The following is an 11,289-nucleotide window of genomic DNA, read 5'->3' as shown; positions in this document are numbered from 1 at the left end:
TATATATATTTGTGCGTGTTGTGCTGATACAGGTAATTAGACCCTTCTATATGCAACGAAGTGTTGTCCAAATTTTTGGTGACATATAAGTGAAAGTACAGGTATTTGAACGGGTTCTCCCGGGCCTTCTCGGCTTCGGGTGCCAGTCCGGCCCAATGGGATTTTGGGGCGTGACAAAGTGGTGGGCAATTTTCACACAAAAGTTGATCAACATAAATTTCACAAAACGATGTACTTTCATTCAACACAATGGTTTCAACACTAGGTGGACATAAATTGATCTTACAAGAAGATTCGATTCGGTCATCAATAGGATCAACTAGTGTATCCACACTCACAACAAGTACATCATCATCAAGTGGCAAAGAAACAATAGACTCACATATAGGTAAGCTATAACTCACACTCAATGGGCTACTAGCCACATAATTATCATTCACATGCACAAAAGTGTAAGGGTTAGATATTTTACCTTGACGTTCATGAGTATGTTCGTCCTTACCTCGGTGTGAAAGTCCATCACAAGATTGGACAGCAACTTCCTTTTGAAAGCTCTTATCGCAAGTTGTTTGGACAATTGGATTTTGAGGGAAGAGTTTGGGTAACAATTGACAAATAATTTCAATGTGTTGTTGCATATCTTCAAGATTGTCATGGATGCGATCACACGTGGCCTTGAAATTATGTGCAGACATGGTACCTAACAAAACAAAAAAACACAACAACAAATAAAAGAAAACAAATACACTCACCTTTGTGATTCTCACAATTGGAGCGGCGAATATTGAAAGTTGCTTATACTCTGGTAGTCAATAAGATATCAATCCTACTTGGCGGCCGGAATGGATTCTTGTTTTGATTGAATCAAGACACGAATAAAATTCACTTATGAACTTGAAATAAAGAAGTTACTATGAGTTACAAACTAGAAAAGCACACAAATAACAAAGACACGAAAGAAACGTATTCAAAAACTAATTTACAACTTAGTAGGTATTTACTAGTTGACAATTAGTATAAGAATGAAAAAAAATAAAACTAGGAATAAACAATAAGAAACTAAGAATCCAAGATTTTGAGCCCTAAGGTTTGGTATTGTACAAAAATTGGTGATGTGGCGGTCTAGGATCGGTTCCGGTTTTTGAAAGGTTCTTATTCTTCCAAGTTTGAAATTTTGGTTCAATTTTCAATTCTTGAAGAAGTGTATTTTGGCCTTGGGTAAGAAAAATATCAAGATTGGAGCCCTTTTTCACGTTCAAAAAGGTTTGACTTGTCTTACACCTTTTGGGCAAGACACCTTTTTGAAGGGTTGGTGGCCCTTTCCTCTTTTGGACACCTAAAAAAGTGTTTTTTCCCTCTTTTAGTTCCAAGTCTTTTGTAGATCTTTTTGTCCCCCTTCCCTTTTGGCAGGTCTTTTGGATTTGTTTTAAAGACTAACAAAGGCCTCACTTCTTTTCACTTGGATTTTGGATCAAACAACACTATTGAAGAGCTTTTTTGCAACTAAACATGAAGATAGTCTAGAATAACAAGAACTTTCAATAGAAGTTTGAAAACCTAGACTCACGTTGAACCTACAACAATCAACAACACCTTTTTCAAGCTTAAAAACCACAGAAAAATACCAACAACACGAGCTCAAACCATCTTCAAGTTTTGGTCCACACAACAACACCAACAATGTTCAAGTTCTTAAAACCGTAACAACAATACCAACAACAATGTTCAAGCTCAACTTGGATCTAGACTAAAGCGTGTTAGTGAAGACAAAACTAACACTTAGAAACAACTACGGCAATCAAAACACACCTAGATTTAGACACAAATTTCGGCTAAAACAACAACAACAACAAGCAATACAAAGGGATATAAAGGGATACAAGATGACAAGCACAAAAACAAATGGATTTACAAAATAATAAAAGGATAGATAGTGAGACCAAGATTATTACAAGATTAAGAACCACGTATACTTCAGCATTAACTCCTAATGAATGTAATAATCAAAACCACACTCTTACAATGATTGCCAAGGTAATCAACTCACCTTAAGATCCACCATTTCCAAGCAAAGAACAATATTGGTTTTTCCAAGCCCTATACTAAGAATGACTTTTTCAAGTCCTAACTAAGACTATACTAAGGTGGTCTACTCTCAAGAGAGAGGATTTCAAGTGTTTCAATTTTTCATCTATCATAAACTAACTAGAAAATGAACTAATAGAACCTATTTATAGTCTAACTTATTACATAACAAAATGATCACAATACCCTTAATGAAAAAGGGGTGGTCATGGATTTTTACTTGGACAAGGCTAAGTAACCAAAATGTACTTAATGAAGGCCCTAAACCATGAGTCCTCAATCTTCAATGCTCCAAGAAATCTTTCACACGTGGGATTGCTCTTTGGTGTACTCAAATCGACCCCTCCATGTAGGATCCCATTTCCTTAATATGACCAAAGCTTGATGCCCCACGTACTGACTTTGAATAATGTCATTGAAAGCTAAGGCGACCATTTGAATCATATCAAAATATAATGTTTACATATTTTTTACAATTGTTATTAGATTATTGATATCTATCTTTACTTTAGGATTTGATCAATTTATCTTTATATTTTTATTTTATATAATTTATTGATAATTCTCCGTATATAAAAATTTTTATCAATTCATTATCGTCTTTAACATTTTTCGCAATAATGACATCACATTTTTTAAATAATATTCAAATTAATTACATTTCAATAATTTTAATATTTTTTATAATTACACATCAATACCTATATTTTTTATATTTAATATAATCCACAAATACTGTGTTGGATTAATTATTTTTACACAGTATAACACAAAATCAAAAAAGGGGGAGACAAACTTCAGAGGATAGGTTTTAAATTTCTACCCTCTCAGCATAAAAAAAAGGGGAGCCACACGTACACACTGACGATTTTCTAAAAAACAACAATATATACACACTGTCATCTTTCTCATAGCAACAATACACGACACACAATTCACCACACACATACACATCTCTCCCTCTTTAGCCCTCACTGCCGCTGGAGCTCCAGCGAACGGACTCTGACCACTTTCTCCTCTTCCATGCCAGATCTTGTCGCCAGTCACGGAACCAACACCGGAAAGCACACCGCCTCCGCCCCTCTATCTCCATTGTTTCGTTTCCACTGCCAACATCACCATGCCGCCCCTTTACCCTTTCCCTTCTTTTCGTTGCCTTCGTCGAATTTGACCATCGATGACCGATAAACAATACCACAGGCACTGCCTCATTGGAAAATGGCCAGATCTGGCTGGTTTGTGCTTATTCGGCATTGCTCCGGCATCTATCATTGAAGCAAAACCCATTTTTATCTTAGTTAATATGTGTTTTTTTTACAGATTTGTGTTGTTTGGGGTGCTCTAACTTTTTTTTTCTTCCACTTTTGTTGGGATCTTTTGACATCTTTCGACTTTGAATTTTCTGGCAAAATTTTGGTTGTATCCACTGAACAACACTACATTGGAATCTATTTATGACTATTTGGCTAATTGTTGCTGTATTTGTACATAATAGCTTGAGCATTTGGATTGGTTATTGTTTTGTGACTTTGTCAATCTTTTTATGGTTCTGTTTAGCTCTATACTATATTTACAAATTTGAGACTGTATTACTAATTTTTGGATGAGCTATACTGATAAGAAATAAATACTACACTGATATGGCCGATAACATTATCTCTCCATCAGATATTTGAGGCCACCCCATTACAAAAGACAGACTTTATTTTATCAAAGTTATTATTTTATATTAAAGTTTAACACTTGGCCGATTACATTATCTCTCCGTTGGATATTTGGGGCCACCTCATTACAAAAGACGGACTTTATTTTATCAAAGTTATTATTTTATATTAAAGGCCAACACTTGGCCAATGAAATTATCTCTATGTCGGATATTTGAGGCCATTTCATTACAAAAGACGAACTTTACTTTTTCAAGTTATTTATTTTATATCAAGAATAGAAACCTTGTACGATGAAGAAATTTTCATTGGTTTTTTAGGCCTTCCCAAATAAAAGACGGACATTACGTATACAAATATGTAATAAAATAAATATTTTGGACAATGATGAAATTTTTACAATTTTTTAAAACTTTATTTGAGCCCGCTTTTTAACAAAAAATATATTTTTTAAATACATATATGTACACATATCTTTTCAATTTATTTTGATAATTATTTATTTGTTACTAACATTTTTATTACAAGTGTTTATACAGGTTATTGGGAATACTCGTCGGGAATGGCCTTTAAAGAAAATTTTAAATTTTGTGTTGTATTTTTATATTCTTATACTTGTACAAATATTATCATAGTGAAAACTTTATTTTTTGGGGTGTTGGACGGGATATTCTTTATTCACGCGATTCTCATGACACATTAGGCAAATTTATCCCGTTAATATTTATATTAAAATTGATTTAGATGTTTAGTCAAATAATTCACACTTGTTTTTACATTAACAAATATTACGTAGTATTTTCTTTTGAATAATTTTTCTTTTTTCAATTTGTTTTTATGTACATATTTGTATACTTAGTTTATATATATTTTACGACAGAGAATGCATTATATTATTTCAATACATATTTTATATTTATATTTATAAATATTGATTTTTTTTCCTTTGTCCCTTTTAATAAACTTAAGCCTGGCTGGGAACCACAATTGTGGATTCTGAAGGGTGCTTAATCTCTTTCCTTCGGAATAATTTGAACCCTTACCTAGAATTCAAACTAGTTTCGTAGATTAAATAAAGTCATACTTGTTAAACAAATAAATAGGTTTCCTATTTTTTCCTTACAAATTAGGTGACGACTCTGTACAAAATTAATTCTTTTTTAGAGTCCATAATGTCGTTCTTGTTTTGACCTTGTCTAATAATAGGGGCATGACATGTACACATACATTTTGCATAGTGTATATACAATTTTTTTAATTCAATCGTTATTTTCTTAATACAACTAAATTGTTATCAATTGTATATTATGTGTCAATTATATATGCATATATGTATAAATTGTATATTAATTATATATAAGATGTAATTGTATAAGTCGTATATGTATAATTCAATTATATAAGTCGTATATGTATAAGTGATATTTGTCAATTGTATATGTAAATTATATAAGTCATATATGTATAAGTTGTTAATTGTATATGTACATCTAATTTCTTTTTTTTTTTCAATTGATATCTGAATGTTTATATATTATCATATTGTATAAAAATAACTATATATCTGTATATATACATTTGCAGAATGTGTATTGAGTGTGTACATATATATCTTGCACAATGTATATACAAATATATGATTGTTGAAATTATAAAAAATAAAAGAATGAGAAAAAAGGGAGGGGAGAGAGCGAGACAGAGGGATGGAAATGGAGGAAGGGGAGAGAGATAGGAGAGAAAAGGAGGAGAGATTCAAGAAAGAAGGAGAGAAAGGGAGGGATTAAGGTATATCTATGTTTTGTAATTATGCAAACTTTAACCTTGCCTTGTAATTATGGAATAAAAGTTAATTATATATGAATTTTTGCCTTTTTTTGGCTATATTATTTCATTTACTGAAAATTGTAATGTTTGGTCCTAAGAATTTCAAATATAATTTGAAATTATATTTAAAAAGATGAAAATAGATAAAATTGGTTTGCACTTTTTTCACTTTCACTTCACTCACAAAAAATAAAAAAATAATTTCAATTTATATTCATGGTCAAACACAACTTCAACTCCAATTCCAAAAAAAATTAATTTTCATGACTAAACACCTACTAAATTAACAAAAGAAGAAACTATGGTTTTAAACAATGTTTTAAAAAATGGGTGCGTGAGGTGAGACATTTTATGTACCAGGAGCGAGGCGTAAGCCTCAGGACATGGGGTGTAAGCTCCATGAATCTTTAATATTTAGTTTATAATATAGTAAAAATAGTATAATAAACACAATAATTATAAATAAAGAAATAAATTAATAATTTTTAAAAATTTTAAACATGATTAAAAAATTCATAGAAATCAAAACTCCCAACATCATTTTAAAATTAGAAATAATACTATGAAATAAAAGCTATTATGGGATGCAAATCAACGCTAAAATCTTAATTTTCAAATAATAAAAAGAGTCACAATTTCTTAAAATATATGACTAACATACTATGAAATTTACCTCCTTAAAAAAATAATCAATAAAGTATTACTATTTTAAGGAATACAAATTAAATACTTTCAAATAACTAAATCATAAAATATGATAATTTTGAGATATAGGATAAAAACATAAAAGACCAATGATAAATAAAGATGTGAAAATTTGAATATGTATCTTAAATAAAATTGTTAAGTGATATTCACCCTTCAAGTGTTCTCAAATAGTAAAGAAACAATAATATGGCTTGTTATTTGAGTTACTTTCAATTTTCTCACTTTTAAAAAAACTACTAAGCATCATTTATTTATTAAAAAGTTATGAGGATCGATAGTGTTGGCTAAGTGATCTGACACAATTTGTGTATGAACTATTTGACGAACCCTGATTGTTGGATGTTGGGTGTGTTTAGGGCATACAATCGGGCACTTGGAGCGTAAGCCTCACAAAACTAAGCCCCACACTTGAGTCCCGAAATATTTTGGCAGTGCTCGCTGTGGGGCGGGTCCCAAAATTATCTTTAAAAACATTGGTTCTAAATATTAGATTAGAATCACGACTCCAAGTGTTAATAATTTGATTTTAAGTTTAATAATTATATATTTAATAAATTTTTAATATAAATATATTAGTTAAACAAAAATGAGTTTGATTAAATTAGTAGTCAAATTTTTAGCTCCGTTCCTAGTATTTTCAATTTTTCCATTTTAAGACAAGACAAAATTATTTTGGAGGATTAATTATTTTCCAGTTTGATGAGTATTGGATCGTGGTTATGCGCAAGCAAGATGTGGGCATTCGATTTGGTTGTTTAATATCAGTTTAATTTTTTGGTTTTCGAATTGACGAAAATGACAACTCTAATCAAACCGAAAAAAATTGATTTGGTTCAATTTCTACAAATTCGATTCGATTATTTTAGATTTTTATTTTGATTTTAAAAATTAAAATGGTGGGCCATTCTTTGTCATGACTGGCCATTTAAAATTGATTATTTTTTTAGAAAAATAATTTTTTTCAAACCTATTTTTCATCCTCAAGTATAAATAACTCAACATGTAGGAAATGAAATGAAATAACCATAAGTTTAACATAATACATAACTACATTATGCATAAGTTTGAGTTACTTATTATATATTTATACTGATTATATATAATAATAATAATATATATAATAATATCTATATATATTATATATATAATAATATATATATATAATATATATATATATATATATTTTTTTATATATATATAATTTTGATCTTTTGGTTTAACCGACGTTTTTTTTTTTGAAAAATAAAAAACTGAACTGTTTAATTGAAGGAAGAGAGATAAGCTGTTGACGGGGACCATCCTTTATTGGTCCATATTGGATAGATCCACCCCTCTCATTCTCTGATCCTTTATCTACCGTTCATTCTATTTCTTCAAAGCTGACCAATGGATGAATCCAGAATCACCTAACACTGTGCAAGTAAACAGAAAATCCCTAGGACCCCATATTATGAAACAAAGTAGCATTTGGGGACAGTTAGTGGGATGAGCACTGGCATTTATCTCACGATTGGGATAAAATAATGCAAAATCCAAAACCAAATTAAACCATATGCACACATTGTATATATACCTAAATAAGATGTCGGGATAGGGAGCAAGGTTTAAGCATGAGATTTAAAATTATTATCCTTAATTGTGTAGTTCTATCCATCCTAAGGGCAACCAAGGGCTATATGGTTTTATCTCCCCTTGTTGAAAGGTCCTCGGTACGTGCTAGCCATACGAACTAGAGAAATTCGAAACCTCCACCTTCCACGATGAGCTACACAACCCCCTTTAGGGCCAAGCTAAAACCATTTACACACACTCTCTTCCATCAAACAAGGAGTCTTTTAATTAGACATTTACTGTTGGTATTGTTATGCTAAATAAAGTTTAAGCTTGAAAGCCAATTCCATTATGCCATTCCAAAACCAATTAGCCAAATTGACTTCAAAGTATCTGCAATGATCCATTTTGTCGTTACTAAATTATCCATGATAAATTCATGAAAAGCTCTTAATTTTCATCCCTCATTATTAACTTGGGTCAAAAATAGCCAATATTTTATTTATTACGTCACCTCAAACTTTTCATTAAAGATTTTAGCCTTCGAATGTGTCTAGATAGACACAATCACAATGAATTTAATTATTCATGAGTTCTAATATCAATAATTTAGTTTAAAAGTTCTTTTAGGATGAATTAAGGTCGTACAATATCCCTAACACATAGTTGAGTTTATAACTTTCTTTTCGATACAGTTTCAATAGGGGTTTTTATTAAGGATAACTTCAAATGACCGTATCTCCTATAATATAAGGAGTTAGGGGTACCACTACCTATCAAATCAAATACCTCTGAGTCCTCTTTCCAACGTAACAAACTGTTCCTCAATCCGAATTCGAAGTAAAACATTATAGCTATTTAGTGAGCACTGTCCGGGCTGAAATAGGATTTCGCTATTTTGAATATTCTGATGATATTGAAATCATCTTTAGTCATATTTTAGGTCTAAAAACCCCAAATTTCATTCTCCAACCCTAGAGAGGTGATTTCCCAAAGCTTAAGGTGAAATTTCTTTGTTGAGGTAAGTTTTCCATTATTTTCTTCCTCTTTTAATTCTTTAACATCATAGAATTCTTAAAAATTCCTTTAATGGTGGAATTTTTTGGGAATACTCATGGGTGTTTTTAATATGGCTTAGATCTGATTGTAAACTATAAATTAAAAATTCTTAACATGAATTTCATAAATTAGATTATGAATTTTGATGGTTAGGAATCTTGAATTCCGTAAAGATGAGACCTTTAGCATAAAAACTCCATTAATGGAGATGGGTTAGGCTTAAAAAAGCTAATTAATAGCTAACTGACATTGGAGAATTATATAGACCTTAAATTAAGGGTAGAATTAGTGGGTTTGAATCCCCAAGATATTTATTTGAAGAGTAAATATTTAATTACACTTATAATTGCTTGATTTTTAGATGATTGATTGTTCCAAGGCATGAAAGAAAGAAAAGAGCATCTTTGTTGCAGTTTTCTTCTTCCAAAAGCTTGACATCCAGGTAGGCTAGGTTTAATGAGTAGAAGATTTTGTTATTTAATATTTCCATGATTTAGAATTAATGGGAGAAATCATGTCTAGGACTGTGGGCATGGAGTTGAGGTAGATAAAGACACGAGTACTTATCTTTAATCCTAAAAACTATATTATTGATTAATTATGTGATACTTGTGATATTATGTTCTATGTCCCCCCAAGGAGATTATTGTAAATGAAGTATGTGGACATGATAGTTCTTAGGTGTTTTAGTGATGAACCTAGTTGAGTAGTTATAATGACGTTAAGTTGCATGTATCGGACAATAATATGATGAGGAGAATCATGATAGGATCAAGTATTGATCAGCATAGTAATATCTAAAGGATAGATGACTTGAATAAGTGTAATAATTGAATTAAATGGAAAAAGGTAGTGACATTTTAATAATTAATGAGTAAGTAATACTCCAATAGTGACTTGCATGCTTAAGTGTTAAATTGTGATTTATTTTATGATAGTCTTATTTTGGTATTGATAAAAACACTTTATCTATTGGATGCCCATGAGAGGCTAAATTGGTGATAATGATGATTTATTGAAATAATACCCGTGAGAGGATCAAAATATTGATAAATGAAAGAACTTGATCGAATTTCTTTATGATTTTAAGTACACTTATAAATTTAGTACATCGTATTGCATCCTAGAAGATAGTGTGAATTTAATATAATGTATATCATAGGTTACGATTTAATTGGAGTTTAGACTCAACTTAATTGTATGTATGCTCTTAAATTGGATACTTGTTGATTGGTATTCGGACATGCTTGAAATTATTAATGTTTGGATTGTTGATGCGTGTATAAATGATTATTGAAAATTTTACTTGATGAAATTGTCTTATGACTTAAAGTGTACTTGTAAACCTTGTACATTGTGTTGTATGCTGTGAGGTAGTGTAAATTTGATATTGAAATTAGTTGTATATGTTGGATTGAGTACCACGCTGGTACGGATATATATATGTTGGATCAGGTACCACGCCGGTACGAATATGTATATATTAGATCGGGTACCACACTGGTACGGATAGGTATATGTTAGATTGGGTACCACGCTGGTACGAATATGTAAATGTTAGATCGGGTACCATTCTGGTACGGATATATAAATGTTGGATCGGGTACCACGCCGGTACGGATGTATAAGTTGGATCGGGTACCACACCGGTACAGATATGTATATATTGGATCGGGTACCACGTCGATACAGATATATATATATGTTGGATCGGGTACCACACCGATATGGATATGTATATGTTGTATCGGGTACCACGCCGGTACGATAAATGAACATAGATTGTTCCATGCAGGTCATGACTATTTGGGAAAAACTAAGTCCTATAGCATGTGTGTACATATTTGTGTTGAGTCTGTGGATGTTGACAGTATGGTTGATACTCTTGATGATAATGTGGCTTATTTGTGAGCACTGTTTGATCTGTTATTGCTGTAATATTGATTCATTGGGTATTTGATTGTGTGATATGTTTTTGGAAAAGTAAAACTTTGTACTGACTTACAGGTTGGTTGACTTGCTTCATTTATACGTGTTTTAATCGTAGCTTACTAGACTGGCTAGTTATCATTCTTTAATATCATAAAAGAGCATTTGGTTGTTAGCCTGAGAGTTTAGTGTGGGTTGTCTATGATTACGGGTTTATTATTGTGAATATGAGTAATGAAAAGATAATGTGAAAAAAGAGAAATAGTGATGTTTTAGCATTGGATTGTGGTTGATTGTGTGAAATAATGAGGCTAAAGTATGTTAGTAGCGAATATAATATTGATAGAGTTGGAAGAGTAGTTGGATGGTGCAACTTATATAGGTAAAGTAATAATATTATTACAACCTTAGTTGAATTATATTCCATTCAAGATGTCATGATTTATTTTCCTTAATTCTATTTTATGAT

Source organism: Capsicum annuum, chromosome 1 (assembly GCF_002878395.1).
Source record: "Capsicum annuum cultivar UCD-10X-F1 chromosome 1, UCD10Xv1.1, whole genome shotgun sequence".
Lineage (NCBI taxonomy): Eukaryota > Viridiplantae > Streptophyta > Magnoliopsida > Solanales > Solanaceae > Capsicum > Capsicum annuum.
Note: the sequence above shows the minus strand (reverse complement) of the source record.